Raw genomic sequence first — 12,425 nt, 5'->3', positions numbered from 1 at the left:
AAAAATCATGTAATGAAGAAAAGAGAAATGGGAATTTGCGAGAAAATAAACAAATAAATATGACATGAAGTGGAACTTGGGAACTCACAAGACTTTAAGCCAGCAAAGGAAACCTCCCCAAACCAGCATGAGCTAGGAGGTTTCAGTAGCTAGCAGTGCTACTAATAAGTACCTGAAAAGACAAACAAAGTACCACGCTTAAAATCGAGAAAGCAATAATGAAGCGATATTATGTGCATAATTGAGAAAATAGAAGAAATCAGAAATGAGCGGGAAATAAGATAGATTAGAAAACTCCCTTAATCCCGCAAAACGACCCAACATAGCAGGGGAAAGGTCGTGAATAGGTACAGCAGCGGCAGTGGTCGATCGACCATAGATGGCAATCGATCGACCAAGGTGAGATGAACAGTAGCTCCTGGAAGCTGCAGACCAGTCGATCGACCAATGGTTCCAGTGTATCGACCAAGGTGAGATGAACAGTAGCTCCTGGAAGCTGCAGACCAGTCGATCGACCAATGGTTCCAGTCGATCGACCGAAAACGCTGCTGTAACTTCGGATTTCTTCGTATTTGCTCAATAACGTGAGCTAATGAGTTCTAAAAACCTGCAAATGCACAATAATACGCGCCCAAAATTGCGCAAAACCCAAAGTAAAGTCTAAAGTGCTTAAAAATCCTAAACAACAAAAATAAATGCGAAGTCTCGCGCACACAAAATACGGTAAATAGTCTTAAAAGCAATAAAGTAAATGTTTGATAAAGCATTTGATCAACTAATAGTTGATCAAGAACGGCCACGGTGTGGCCCACTTCGTCGGCTTCTGGCTACAAGAGGTAGCCTCAACGGTGCGTATCTTCTTGGCTGCACCTTTCTCAACTTCAGCATCCGCCAAACTCAACGGGTCAAAAGCCTCTATATTGCCCCAGTCAATGATCTCTTCGGACTCGTCGGAATCCAAATCGGACTCTCTCACTTTGACCGGCTCGTCATCAACTTCCTCATCAGTGCCATAGCTAAGGCAACCAAGACCTCCTCGTGAAATGATCGGCTCCTTCGCAGCTGGAGCTACATGCGGCTCTTCCTTCCCCAAACCAGCTCCTGCAATATCAGAAATAGACAAATCTTCCTCCAATTTGCTCCCAGTCTGGGGCGGAGGTGTCACAACAGGAGTAGAAATAGGGACAGGCATATCAGGAAGTATAAAGTACGATTTCTTTTCAGAAACCGTATTGCATGTGACAGGCCACATAGGGTCTTTCTTCTTAGCAGGTTGGGCAAAAACAATGGAGTGCTTCCCCACTTTAAAGGTCAAAGTACCCGAACCAACATCTATGACTGCACCAGCAGTGTGCAGAAATGGTCTACCCAAAATAATGGGAATGTGGGCATCTTCGGGCATATCGAGCACCACAAAGTCAACAGGGAAGAAAAACTTCCCTATTTGCACGGGGATGTCCTCTAAGACCCCTATTGGCTGGACCGCAGATCGGTCAGCCATCTGTACTGTCATGTCGGTCACTGTGAACCTAGTCAATTTGAGCTTCCTAGCAAGACTCAAGGGCATTACACTTATACTAGCTCCTAAGTCACATAATGCCTTCTCAATAGAGAAGGTACCTATATTGCAAGGAACAGAAAAACTACCCGGGTCTTCTAGTTTGTGAGGTGCAGTGTGAGATAAATAAGAGCATCACTCTTTGGTTAATGCGACAGTATGCACAGTTTCAAGTGACTTTTTCTTAGACAAGAGTTGTTTCATGAATTTAGTGTAAGCAGGCACTTGATTAACTAACTCAAGGAAAGGCACTTGTACATTCAAGCTACGAATAACTTTTTCAAATTTACTGAAAGATACCTGTTCCTTCGTCGGCACTAGTCTTTCCGGATATGGGGCTGTAAGAAGTAGCTTAGCCCTCTCCTCTAAATCGCGCATGACGGCATCCGTGGACTTAGGCTGAAAGTCCACCACCTTCTCTTTGTTGAAGCTTGACCCCTCTTCAGACCGTCTCAAATATGAACCATTGATCGACATTGGGTCGTATCTCGGAGCCGGGACGGCCCATCAGCACTCGGGTCTTGCCCCAATATTTTCGGGACTGTCGTACCCCGAAACAAATGATCCCTCAAGTTGTCGGGCATCGGAGGACGAAAAGGCTCACTATCAGCAGCGATCTCAGTCGATCGACCAGTGATGTCAGTCGATCGACTGAGTTGAACAGGGCCAGAAGCTTCTGTAACTCATACTTCAGTCGATCGACCGGGTATGTCAGTCGATCGACTGATATACCTGGTAGACGCCTTTTTCTTTCCTTTGCTCGTTCCAGCTTTGTTTTGACTCGGTTTCACCTCATCTTTTGCAGCATCGTCCTCGACCATAGCAGGCCCCTCCAGGGTGGACCCACTCCTCAACGTGATGGCATTAAGGGTCTTCTTTTGGTCGGTTTGAGTCGGTAAGTGTCCCGGAGCTCGAGTGGTATTCTTGCTAGCCAATTGAGCAATTTGGCTCTCTAGCATCTTCATCCCGGCCTCTCCAGCTTGGGACTCTTTCAGCAATAAGTTCTTCAACTCGGTGAACTCGGAATTTTGGCATTGTTCTTTGTTCTTTGAGGAACATACGGAGGCTTTTGATATGGCCGCTTATGTGGAGGCACATAAGGCGCTGCTTCTTCTTCTTCTTTGTGGAGGTTGAGTCGGATTCAAGACATTCGGCTACTCCACCTCAAGTTGGGATGGACATTCGGCTCATAGTACGTGTTTGTCTGCCTATAATGTTGAAAGGCAAAGACAAGACTCGAAGGGACTAGGACAATTTTTCAAACATGTCCCCCTCGGCTCCACATCTCCTACGAGACGAAAGGACCGTCGAAACAAAGCATTAACATGGTACATCCCTCCTTTTGAAGCTCCTCACAATTCGTATTTGTCAAACCTTGCAGTGAGAGCTTCTAGTGCGCTCTGAGAGGAAGATTCAGCAGACTCTCCTTTGATTGCCTCTCGGAATTCCCATATTGACTTTATGGGTGGCTAAGTCATCTATGATCTTCCACCCCTTAGTCTCTCCCATATTCTCAGCAAATCGGCCATTGGTCATGACATCCAAAATAGCCCTCGATCGTCATGACCCGTTATAGGCGATTGCAGAGACTCCATTTTTCGAACCCATGGTGCGGTATGGTTCGCACCAGCTTCTTGAAACGGACCCATGCTTCATGAAAGTTCTCATCAGGTCCCTGTTTGAAGCTCGTGATCTGAGCTCTAATGGCATTGGTCTTCGAGGCATAAAAATAATTCTTGTAGAATGCCAAGGCCAATGAATTCCAATCGGTGATCCCATGAGCGGCTCGATCCAGATCTCTATACCACTCCCTTGCAGCATCATGAAGAGAGAAAATGAACATGGTCTCCTTGATCTGGTCTTGGGTCACACCGGTCGGCGGGGGTATAGAGCAGCAATAATCAATAAAAATCTCCATATGCTTGGCTGCATCTTCATTTGCAGCTCCCCCGAACTGGTTTCTCTCAACCAGGTTAATATAGGAAGGCTTCGGCTCCAATTTTCTCGCCTCCCCAGGTAGTTCGAATCCTTTGTAGAGATTCGCACCGCCGCTCCGAGTGACTAGCAATAGTTGCTTCTTGACCCATGATTTGGAATTTTCGGAGAAGTGACTGTCTCAGCTGAAGAAGTAGAGGCGGGAGATGTAGGTGGATCTTCTTCGAACAGAGCGTTCTCGTAGTAACTTGACAGAGTACTCAGCTCTTCCTCTGTCGGTAATACCCTTTGTGATCGTCTCAACTCGCGCAAGGATTTCTCAATCTCAGGATTGAATGGTACTAGTTCACCACCCCGTGACCTGCGCATAAGAAGAAACTACAAAAAGAATATAAGAAAAGTTTAAGGAACGGATGTCCCTTAAACTAAGAAAGACTAAATAAAAACAACTAAAAATTAGAACAATTGCCTCCTAGGCAACGGCGCCAAAATTTGGTACCCGTCGTTGTGAGTACCAAAAATAAGATTTATAATTTCCTATTAAAACTAACCTAGGCTAGTGGTAACAGGGTCGAACCACAAGGAGGCGAATGTAATTTCTAATTGTCTAATTTAGTCTAAGGTAACGAAAGTGGGGGTTTGATTTGATTTGGTCTATACTAATAGCAATAAAAGACAATAAGCTAAATAAACAGGTAAAACAGATAAAAGAAGGGGTACTAGGATGGTCGGTTCGTTATAGTTTCGGCGGCAACATACTAATTAGGTCTAAATCAAACACATGAGGCGGGAAATAAAGAGGTCCTCTCGGTCCACTCTTAACAAATAGCATGTTTCGATCTCGCTATAGGTCCCTAATATCACTAATACTAACTTTCGTCCTGAAAAGTGACTAACGGTCTAAACTTTACCTCTCTTTCGATCTCAGCATAGTTTAGTCATTTTAATTGGTGATCTAACAACTGTCCCTATCTCTCGATCTAATGGGTCAGTCATAAATTAAGCATTCAACTAGTCGCATGCATTCGATTCGTCAAACACAACATTTAAATCAATTAAAACGAAGGTAAACCTCACGTGGTCAGTCGATCGACCAGGTAAGGCAGTCGATCGACTGACACGCGATTCAGGCCGTATTCATTCTATTGCCGCCTACACTATAATTCCCCTACATACTAGCACGAATAAATTAGCTACTCATACTAAGAACGATAACGACTAAAATTAATGAAATAAACAGAAGGATTCATGCTTGAAATAATAGAACAAACGATTAACATAAAACGATGATTACGGTCTCGGGAAACTAACTAGCAATTTCTAAACTATCAACGCAATAAAGATGAACTGGAATAAGAGTAAGTGAATACCGAAATTGCAGAAGGATTGTAACGGAATGATTGAAAGCACAACGAAAATCCAATGCGAAAATAGTTTCCCAAACCCTAATTATTTGATAAAACTAAACTGAATGTAAAACTAGGTAAAAACTAGATGAATAATCTGATGTTCTAGGTTACGTTATATAGGAAATATACGTAACACTTATTATCAAAACCTAAACACAATGGGCTTGCGTTTCCTCGATCTTTTAATTCTCGTCTGGGATAGCGGCTTGGTCGATCGACTAAGGGTAGTGGTCGATCGACTGAGTAGCAGTGCACAGTAGCTTCTGGATCCCGCAAGTTGGTCGATCGACTAAGGGTACTGGTCGATCGACTGCTTTAGCTGATACTTGACTTCTATAATCTCGTGGATTTGTCTTTTGGGCCTTGGATTGCGCACCAAGCTCGTTCCTTTAGCGAATACTTCACGTCAAATGCAATGCAGGATACTCGGGGACGGATTTAGCTTGATTTCCGCTGAATTCTTCACATTTCTGCAATAATGTACAAAAATACGGAAGTAGACGGAAATAGGGAGAAATGTAGCATAAACTACATGAATGAGCTCTGAAATGCGTGGAAAATAGGATGTAAAACATCATATAAAAGACACGCATCAACCGTAGTGAACCAAAATCCTGACATGTCCCTCTCTATCTGATAGTTTAATCCTAATTTCTCTACCTTTACTGCTCTTGTCTCTATTTCTCTTCCTTTATACTTCGTAGCATAGAAAACAATTCAAACAACCCCCCCATTTGTGACCAAATAGACGGACTTCTACAGATATCTTGCCTCCCTGAGGAGATCGACCTGACTTCCCTAGCTATATAGTTAGTTTAGTTAGTTTATTTTTGACAGGTACACGACAGACGTGTCAAATTTTGGCGCCGTTGCCGGAGAGGCAATTGCCCTATCTGTTTTCGTTCGTTTATTTTCCGCCTCAGGGAATTTCTATTCCTTGAGGCAGTTCTTATTTATTTCCTTTCAGTGTTGTTTATGCCCAGGTCAGACAGGTTTGAGTTAGTTTCAGCTGATTCAGAACCAGAGAGATTATTCAGGCATAGACTCCGTCTGCAGAGGAAATCACGAAAGGAAGACTTGAGTACTTTCGAGCCAGAGCTACATCACTCTCTTTTTGAAAAAGACAGTCCGATTTCTACAGTAAAGATGCCTAAACTTTCTAGTCATTCAGTGCCTAAAACAACCTCAATTCCAAATGGTTTCAATCTCCAGACTGAGGATGGGAATACATTCGACATCCGTCCTTCTTACATCAATCTGGTGGAGAGAAACCTTTATAGAGGTGTAGCAGGTGAAGACCCGAGGAAGCACATGGAGATCTTTACAGATTACTGGTCTACTATCCCCGCCACTAAGGGGGTAACTCAAGACAAGATTAAGGAGGTTCTATTTCCTTTCTCTTTGATCGACTCGGCCCGGGGAGTGGTCGATCGACTTGGACCACACATTTCTTTGGGGTTCTGATTGGGAGTCTCTTGCTCTTGCCTTTTACAAGAGATATTTCCCTCCACAACGCACCAATCTGCTGAGGGCCAAGATTACTAGTTTCAGACAGGCTCCCGATGAGACTTTATATGAGGCGTGGTCACGATTCAAGAAGTTGGTGAGGTCTATTCCTCACCATGGTTTTGACCCATGGTTTATAGCTAATCAGTTCTACAATGGGCTGTATGATGACCACAGAGCCATACTTGATGTGGCATCTAGTGGGAGATTCCAGGAGAATACAGATGATGATAAGGGATAGTCCCTTATTGAAGAGATGGTGAATCATAGTGCTGAGTATGGAAACCCGAGGGATGGGATTAGAACAGTTCATGCAGTCGATAAGCAGGTTGTGGCTCAGCTGGAAGACATGAATGCTAGATTTGACAAGTTGGAGTTACAAGCTGCTGGGGAGCCTCAGACGGTCCATGTTCTTACTAGGGGGGAGACCGTCACATGTGAGAGATGTGGGAGTAATGATGGCCACACTGCTGTTGGCTGTCTTGTGGAGAAGGAACAAGTCCTTGCCTTTCAACAATATAGGCAAGGAGGTGGTTCCTATTACAATAACCAAGGGGCAGTTCATCCCAATCTGAGATGGACTAATCAAAATGTGCTCAATCCTACTCCTCCTCCGCACCAGCAGCAGCCGTATGTTCCTCTACACAAGAATCAACAAGGCTTTCAGAAGCCACCTTCCTTCACTCCTCCTAATCACGGTGCATCATCTTCCGGTGGGGTGAGTGAAATTGGTGAGCTTAAGTCTATGTTTCAGTCCTTTACGAAGCAGTGGCAATTGAGTGATCAACAGAAAGATGCGTCCATTAAGGCACTTGAAACTCAAGTTGCCCAACTAGCCACGAATCAATCCACAAGAAAGCAGGGTCAATTACCGACCCAAAATGAGAAGAATCCACATGAGACGGTAATTTCATCAATTTGAGAAGCGGTCGTTCATATGAGGGACTGGAAATGCAAAAATCAGACCCGAGGAAGGCTATAACTAATGATGAATAGTGTTCTGACGAAGGAAATGAGCTCACGGCAAAGAAAGTGCTCGATCGACTGGTTTCTGGAGATCGATCGAGCAGATTTGGTGAAGAAAGTGGTCGATCGAGTAGTTTTTCTACTCGATCGAGTGAACAGGAAAGTGAAGCTGTTCGATCGAGTGAAAATTCCACTCGATCGAGTGATATCATTGAAGAAACTACTCGATCGAATGGGTATTTTGGTCGATCGAGTAGTTTAGATGACGGGAAGCTTGATCGAGAGCCTGCTAGTGCTCGATTAAGCGAGAAATCACCGAAAAGACCTCGTTCGAGAGGTAAGAAGCATCCAAAGGATACAGAGCTTGCTCCGGGTGACACATTGGAAGAGAGAAACAAGGGACTCGAGATACCCATCACGGTTCCCTTCCCGAGGCGTCTGCAGAATACTAAAGCCAATCAACAATTCGGCAAATTTGTCGAACTTCTGAAAAGCTTAGAAGTCATTGTGTCATTCACCGAGTTGCTGACAAAGGTACCCTCTTACCTTAAATTTATGAAAGAAATTTTATCGCGTAAGAGGAATATTAGTGATAATGAGACGGTAGCTTTGACTGAGGTGGGGTCAGCCCTATTTCAAAATAAGTTACCTCCCAAATAGTCAGATCCGGGTAGTTTTTCAATTCCGTGTCATATCGGTACCCATTTGATTGATAACGCGCTATGCGATTTAGGCGCTAGTATGAGTGTCTTACCGTTGTCTCTAGCTAAGAGACTTGGTTTGACAAAGCTGAGTTGCACCAACATGACTGTCCAGATGGCCGACCGTAGCATATCACGGCCATTAGGTATAGTAGAAGACGTACCTGTGAAGATCCGGAGGTTCTTTATTCCCGTTGACTTCGTCGTTTTAGACATCCCTGAAGATGCACATACCCCTATTATTTTAGGGAGACCATTTTTGTCTACTTCCCGTGCAGTAATAGACGTCGGGGGTAAGACGTTGACTTTTCAGGTAGGGGATGAGGAGCTGATTTTTCATTAGTCTAAGTTCCGGAGGGCTCCCATGCAAGCTCAGCCTTGCAATGCCCTCTCTTCTATTGATCCTATTATTGACACTCCAGATGAAAATTTGGAGTATTGTGCTGCTATTGTTATCCCTCCGCCTCAGATTGAGAGCAAAAAGGAGGAAAGTTCGTCTGTTTTCCTTGCTGCAGGTACAGATGAAAGCAATGAAGGAGCTGTCAAGGGACATGGTGCAATTACTGTCAATCAAATTGGAAGTGAGGATGCTAAAGACGGTGATAGAGGAGCAAGGATGAGGAAAGTTCGAGCTTATGTGGATGTGAACTATTCCCCTCCTACTGTTTTAAATGATTCAAAATCAAGCTCATGGAAGTTGAAGAGGACAATCAATGTTGATGAGATGACGTCTTCCAGTCAGGAGCCCTTCAAGGGGCTACTGAATTGCTTTGGGAAGTGAGCGGGGAAATGCCCCGTGTAACACCTTGTAATAAACAATTTTTAAATTTCCGTTGAATTTCTTTTATTGCTTTTAATTAGGACAATTAGTTTATAGACAATTTTTAGCGTAGATTTAAGACTATAGACTGTTCTTATGCGTATTTGGTATTTTGGGATATTTTTGAATGTGTTTTTATGCAGGTTTGGGGAAGTTTTACGCAAATACAAAGGAAGAAAGACGAAATTAAAGAGCTTACGCGAGAAAAGAGCTCGATCGAGTACTTTTTGTACTCGATCGAGTGAAAAATGGTCGATCGAGTGCTTCTTTTCAGTCGATCGAGTAAAGCAATAAAGGGAAGTTCTCGACCGAGTAGAATTCTACTCGATCGAGTAGGTGAATCATCAAAGTCCTCGATCGAGTAGTTTTAAACCACTCGATCGAGTGATTTCGCAGAGGACGCAGGGAGTTTCTTCCTTAAACTCTTTTGTTTTGATTCTAATTTCATTTTCCCCAATTTTCGTCGAACCCTTCCCTATTTGCGATCAAAACTCCCCCAAATCCCCATTTTCTTGCTCTAAATACCAAATCCGTCTCCTACAAATTATTGCTTGCTACTTAATCCTTCAAAGCCCCTTAATTCCCCCTTGATTTGTGCTCGTTTTCACGGTCTATTAAGCGGGTTAGGGTTCGCGGTTTTTAGATCGAAAAATCGCCTTTTCTTGCTTGTTCTTTGAAGATTATTTGCAATTTGTAGGTTGTTCTCATCAAGTAAGTGATTCCTCTACCTTCATTGCATTTTGATTTCATTACTTTTGCAATTTTATAAGGTAAAATGGAATTAGGGTTTCGAAATTGTCGATTTAGTCGAATTTTTCGACTTTAATTATCTTTGTCTGCCCTTACTTGTCTTGCTTGATGATCAATCCCCATTCCTCGCTGTTGTTGCATGTTTATTTCGAATTTTACACGATTTTTGCGATATGGGTTCAGGACAGTCGAAATTTTCGACTGTCATTATGGTTCTTGTTGCTGTAATTTGCCTGGTAACTTTATTGTTGCTTAATTGCTATTGTCATTACCTGTTATGCCCGCCTTATCGCCTTTTACATGCTGTTATTCGAATTTGTCTGAGGAAATTTGGGAATTTTTAGGGCTGTAGTCGAATTTTTCGACTGGTTAGGGGTTTATCATGCTGTATCCTGCTGGTTTTCATGCTGTTAGCCGCTGTTTTCTTATCATACCCCCTGCCCTATGTTTACAGGATGGAGTCTAGCTCATTGCCTTCTTCCAGTACCACTTCTAGCCCATCCTCGACTGAGACGGTGGCCCCTGCTGTTGCCACCGCCTCCACTTTAGTCACTACCATGACCCGGTGTTCCTAGTTTCATTTGCAGTACAATTTTTACTCCGCCTAGCTCTTAGCTAGCTCGATTTCGCCGCCACTTCCTTTACGGCCACCACCACTACTAGCACTGCTGCTAGTCTCTCTTCAGTGGTGGCCACAGCAGCCACTACTTCTACACCAGCCGCCGTTTTCACGCCTGTGGTGGACTCGCCAGCAGCCGCAACTGCCTTTAGAGCAGCCCTAGTTCCTCACACCGTCACTGCACGGGCTTCTGCTTTGGGTTCCAGAGGCCGGGGTCGTAGACAGTCCCGTTCTACGCCAGCTCCAACCACCTCTACTTCTGCTACTACTTCTACTTCAGCTGCTGCTCCTTCTACTTCTGGCACGGTCACAGTCCGAGGGGACACCTCCCTCGACTCTCACCCAGATTATCCGCAGGTACATTTTGTTAACGCTTTACATCGCAAGAAGTTTTAATACCTGCTAGGCTGCGTGTTTGTACCTTCCCGATTTCTAGAGAAATCGGCACTTGTGAGACTCGGCATTTACGAGTCGGTTTGTGATTTACTACGGGGCACGGGCATGGCCGGACTCATCACTATGAGCGGCCGTACCTTTCTGGAGCTGAGCCTTGAGTTTCTCTGCTCCTTTACCTTCTCCTCCGGGGCACACGATGCTGACCCCACTAGTTCTTCAGTGTCCTTCCGGTTGTTTAACCGGACCTTTCAGATGACTTTAGGGGAGTTTGGTAGGATACTTGGCCTTTCCTCTATGGGCGAGACTGCCGCCCCTAGGAGGGTCTTTCGTCAGCTTTGGCGGACCCTGGCCCAGACCACTTTTAGGGAGCGAAAGCTCCAATAGGTCCACCTTCCCCCTGTCCGTTGTTTTCTTAGATTGATGGGGAGCACTATTTTCGGCCGAAAGGAGCCAAACAACATCACAATAACCGAGCTCTCCATCCTGGGCGGTTACCTGAACATCGACTGTGAGGGTCCTTTTACCCTCAACATAGCTTACTTGACCGCCCAGTACCTCCAGAGCCAGGGGCTGAAGGAGACGGGAACTATTGCTTGCGGTGGCATAGCCACCATTCTTGCCCGTGCCCTCTTCCCCGTTTGGCCTCGTGACTTGCAGTACCTCGAGGGAGAGAGGCTACTGAGTCTGGATGCCATGCTTTCTCAGCATTGGCTGACCCCAGACTACCAGACATGGAAGATAGACGGTTCCTTGTCTGTGGACTTACCTTGTGACACTCTCCCCCGTCTAGAGCCCTTGCCCACTGTTGGTAGGGGTGCCCGTCTGCCACCACTGCCTGACCTTCACCTTCCACTCCGACCACGACCACCTACCGCTGCACCCGCCGCCAAGAAGCGGCGCCTTGAGACTGGAGAGGGGTCCACACCTTCAGGGAGTACCCAGCCTTCCACGGCTACTCCCATCCCGACCCCTACTCCCACTACTACTACCACTCCTACTCTCACTCCACCTCCCACTGACCAGACACAGGCTCAGCCGGTTCTACCGGCTACTTTCGTACCACCTCCACCCTTTGTGGCGTCCGCGGTCATGGACCAAGGGCGCCGTGACGGTTTGTTGCTTGAGATTGCAGAGCGACAGGCTCGTATGGAGAGGGACCTAGCGCTTACCTTGCACCCTCTGTACGAGTACCACTTGAGGCGACACCGTCCCATCCCAGAAGGTTGGCCACACCCTTCCTTCTTCCGGTACCCAGCTGAGGGGTACCCGGAGTCTGCTGACGAGGAGGAGGAGGAGGACCCTGAGGTGGCAGTGGAGAGAGCTCGAGCTGAGGAGCGGAGGAGGAGAGAGGAGGAGGAGGATCCGGAGTTCAGGGTGGAGGACATCTGTGACAGCGACGGCGACGACGCTGACGAGTAGCTACTGGTCTACTCACTTCCCCAGTTTTCTGGCTGGTTTGGGGAAGTTCGTATTTTGTATGTATCTCTTACTTTTTTATTTTGTCTCCTTTTTATTTATTGTTTTTATTTTCCTCTTAGTTGTATATTCCCGTTCCCCTGTATATATCTGCTGGTGTATGCTGGAGGACAACGAGGGCGTTGTCCGTTTTGGTTTGGGGAGGGTATTGCATCCTTTTGAGTCTGCATTTGCATTTGTTTTTGCATTCACGTTTATATTTTTCCGCTTGCATTGTTGTTTATTTCATTATAAATCAAAAATCCAAAAAAATTAGAAAATTTTTAAAAAATCAAAAAATATTCACGTT

General features: G+C 45.2%; 1 non-coding gene across 1 annotated transcript; it reads left to right on the top strand.

Moving 5' to 3' along the window:
• The first annotated feature begins 3,159 nt into the window (after positions 1 to 3,159).
• Positions 3,160 to 3,266, top strand: LOC141622107 (small nucleolar RNA R71). Its single transcript, XR_012532871.1, has one exon. It is a non-coding gene; the product is annotated as a small nucleolar RNA R71 (small nucleolar RNA).
• Positions 3,267 to 12,425: the final 9,159 nt, after the last annotated feature.

The sequence above is a fragment of the Silene latifolia genome, chromosome 1 (assembly GCF_048544455.1).
Source record: "Silene latifolia isolate original U9 population chromosome 1, ASM4854445v1, whole genome shotgun sequence".
In the NCBI taxonomy this organism is placed as follows: Eukaryota; Viridiplantae; Streptophyta; class Magnoliopsida; order Caryophyllales; family Caryophyllaceae; genus Silene; species Silene latifolia.
This window is presented reverse-complemented; position numbering and strand designations above follow the sequence as displayed.